Here is a 4284-nt window from a genome sequence, read left to right on the forward strand (position 1 = left end):
CAAATTAAGTAAAATAGAATGGAAGTGAAGAGGGATGAGAAGTTAAAGAGATAAAGTAAGAAAGAAAGAAGAAAGAAGAAAAGATAGAAGAAATTAGGATTAGAAAAGAAAAGCTAAGATAATTGGCGCTGATCTGCATAAGCTGTGCGGCGCAGGCGACGCGGCTGCGTGGGTCACACGATCGCGTGGTGTGTGATAATTATTAGGTGATGCGGACGCGTGGGTTACGCGATCGCGTGACCTGATTTGTGCTATTGGCACGAGTGCAGCCTCGCGCACACACAGCTCTTTGTTTTATAAGCACATTGCCAAATTTTTGGGTGACGCGTTCGTGTGGGTGATGCGATCGCGTGAATGGCCATATTTCAAAAAGCGACGCGGACGCGTGGGACACGCGTTCGCGTGGAAGGGCTTGGGCTTCTAGCACAAGTCCAGCTCCACTCCATCACAACTTGCTGCCATACACCCTTTTGTCGTCGATTTTTAGGGCACGCATTCGCGTGGGTGATGCGGACGCGTGGGAGGCATTTTTTCAAAATGACGCGGACGCGTCAGCGACACGGTCGCATGGATCAATTTATGCCAAAGGCACACCTCCATCCACGCTCTCGCGTGACTCTCTGTTCAATATTGTTTTCTTCCTAACGCACATATGACACTGACGCGTCGGCGACGCTGTCGCGTCGCGTGCGAAAATTTTTTTTATGCAAAATGCAGAATGCAGTATGCAGATGCTGATACAGATGTTATGAATAATTCTAGGTTCAATGAAATAAAATAAAACTCAAAAACAAACAAAACTAGTTAAAATTATGATTGAAAAAGGAACGATCATACCATGGTGGGTTGTCTCCCAACTAGCACTTTTAGTTAAAGTCCTTAAGTTGGACATTTGGTGAGCTCCCTGTTATGGTGGTTTGTGCTTGAGTTCATCCAAAAATCTCCACCAATGTTTGGAATTCCAGTAGCCTCCGGGATCCCAAACTAGGCACAGAAAGCCTTCAAGTAAGTTAAAGCAAGTGACACGGCCCCAAGAGTATTGATTGCTAGACTGAATTCCGGGGTCCCAAATCTTGCTTTTGCACCCGTCTTCTGGTTGAGCAATATTGTTCCATCCAGGTGGCAAGCAGTCTGAATTCTCACTGAAGTGGCCAAACAGCATCTTGGACCCATTCAATTGAGCTCTACACCAACCTTTGCATTTAAACTTTGAGGACACAACCATGTTGAACCTTGCTTGACAACTCCAACCACTAACCATCTTCCTCTTACTCTTAATGCCACAAAGAGCTCTAAGTTGACCATCCGTCTCTAGAAGCCCATATTCAAGTGGGAAAGTAAAGGTTAAGGACAAGAATTTTACCCACTTGAATGTTGTATTGGACGGTAATGGCTTTGGGAGAGGTGTTTCTAATGATCTTGCAAGCTCCACTCCCTTGTGCTCTTCTTTAACATCTTCCACCTCTTTGCAAGCTTCTTCAATATCAACCTCTTCCTCTTGGTAGCTTTCTTCCAATTTGATTTCTTCTTCATTGTTCACCAAGAGCATGGGAGGTTGTGCTTCTTCTTCTTTAATCTCCATGTCAAGTTCAATGGGAGAAGATTTAAATGTAGATAAGAATTCATTAATGATTGAATCCATCTCTTGATCATCCCCTTCAAAGTCTTCAACCATGATATGCCTTGGAGGTTGTACACCCTCCTCAACATCAAATTCAAACTCCTTAGAAGGGGGTTCTATGACTTGAGTTTCCCATGGAGGTTCCGCATCTCCTAAGTCTTCAACCACTTCTTCCTCTTCAATGGCAGGCGTAGCTTCTTCCAATTGTTCCAATACCAAATTGTGCTGCTCACTGTCCACCAGAGTTTCTAACTTCTCCTTCATGCCACGTTCTTCAGTAGATTCTCCACATGAAGCCATGGGGGTTCCTTGAATATCCGAACGTCGGGAAGGTAATCGATTTATTGCTTGATCCAGTTGGCGAAGGGTTGCATAAAATTTTTTCACTGTTTCCTTGAGACGATCCCTTGATTCTTGTTGCACTCGGCTATCATAAGTAGGATCATAGTGCTCTTGGATTGATGGATATGGAGATGGTGTATATTGAGGTGGTGGTTCTTGGGAGTAATTGGGGTGGAATTGGGGTGGCTCTATATATGGTTCATACGATTCATAGGGTGGTTGGTATGATGGATATGGGTTGGGGTCAGATGGAGGTGAATGGTGGAAAGGGACTTGTGAGTATGGTGGTCCAAGGTTATGTTGAAGAGGGGGTTCATAGGCATATGGTGGTGGTTGTTGATAATCAAAAGAGTGCTCACCATAGCCATTGCCTTGATATGCATCACAGAATGGTTGTTGATAGTCCATTGGAGGTGGTTGTTGCCATGAGGGTTGATCAAGTTCTTGTGGCTCCTCCCATCTTTGATTGTCCCATCCTTGATGCAAGTTTTCATTATAATCTCCTCTTCTTGCAATATAATTGTAACCAGACTCATAGTCAAAGGGGTAAGAGTTCATAGTAGTAAAAGAAAATAAAAACAAAAACTAACAAAAAGAAAATATTTTGAAAAAGATATGATTTTTGAAAAAAGATAAGATAAGATTTTGAAAAAGATATGATTTTTTTGAAAAAAGATGAGATAAGATAAAAATTTTAAAAATATTTACAATAACCAATAATAAGGCACACGTTTGCAATTCTCCGGCAACGGCGCCATTTTGACGATCAGATTTCCTATCGGTAAAGAAATTCACAAATATAATTGTGTTGTAAGTATAGCTTCTAAACTAACAGAAAATCCTTTCGTACAAACGTTTGGTTGTCACAAGTAACAAACCCAATAAAATTTATAAACCGAAGTATTCAAACCTCGGGTCGTCTTCTCAAGGAATTGCAAGGAAGTATGATTTATTATTGGTTATGAAAAAAGGTATGTTTTTGGAGTTTTTTAATGTATAAGATAAAAAGCAAGAATAGTAAATGGCAAAAGGAATAAACTAATAACTAGAAAAGCTCTTGGCAAGGTATGAGAACTGGAAATCCTATCCTAGTTATCCTTATCAGGTGTGATGAGAATTGTTTATTGCTCCCACTTAGTCAACCTCTAACTATGAAGGTAAGTCAAGTGGATAAATCAATATGAATCCTCAAGTCCTAGTCTTTCCCGTGGAAAGGCTACAGTTAGTGGAATCCAAATTAATCAGCAATTGCCAATTTCAACCACTGCTGAGTTTGATAACTCAAGCGTTACCAATTAATTAACCAAAGCCAAAAGGGAAGAAAATCTACTCGAATGAAAATAATTTGGATAAAGCGAACTCGCTGCCCAACCGCCATGGCGTCGCTACTCAGCTGCCATCTAGCTCACTGCCTTGCCGTCATCAAAGCCCCGCCACAACTGCTGCCAAGTCACCATCGAGCTTCATCGCTGTCGCTACTAGGGCTCATCACCATCATTCTAGCCATTGTCGTTGCATGTAGATGGGAGAGCGAAGGGAAGAGACGCGACTGGCCAAGAAAGAGACGGAGTCGAAGGACGCGTTCGAGGGTGTTTCTCTTTGCCGCCACTGCCGTCAATGGGAGTCGTCGCCATCACCGAGCTGCTTCATCGATGGACGTCATCGCTGGAGGACCGAAGGAAGGGGCTCGCCAGTTTCGCCTCTACTTCTAGTTTTTGGAATCTGACAAGAACGTCATTGTCGCTACTGGAACTATTGCTCTAACTCCATTCTAAACCGTTATCGTCGTTATTTGGCTAATGTTGAGGCCTTCCACCATCACTGGAGCTTCCCAGAATCATCGTGGTTGCTGCCAAGAGAGCAGAACAGGTGCTGGAAATTGCTAGCAGAGCTGCCGGGTTTGATGATTTTCATGAGTTCTGACATTGAGGAAGGGGACTTTATTTTGAAATTAACTATTTTAATTTATGACTGTGAAGTTTACACCGTTTGAAGAATGGATGAAAAATATTTTAAAACGAGAAAGTTATGGGCGTTGGATGTTCGGTGGCAAAACTAAAATTCTGCAGCATTTAGTATTTTTACCCACTCTGCAGAACTTGGGTACGCAACCACCTGCACGCAACGCGACCAACCCTTTCGGGTTTGGTAACTCGCGTACGCGAGCAAGGTGCATGCATACACGAGCAAAGAAAAACGCACCCACGCATACGCGTGACCCTGTTTTCAGCAAAGTGAATTTTATATTTTAAAACCTAGTTTTGAACCTTTAAACCTCTATTTTTACTCTTTTGGCCCCTAAACCTTAGTTATATGTTGAG

This window comes from Arachis stenosperma, chromosome 5 (genome assembly GCF_014773155.1).
Source record: "Arachis stenosperma cultivar V10309 chromosome 5, arast.V10309.gnm1.PFL2, whole genome shotgun sequence".
Taxonomy (NCBI): domain Eukaryota; kingdom Viridiplantae; phylum Streptophyta; class Magnoliopsida; order Fabales; family Fabaceae; genus Arachis; species Arachis stenosperma.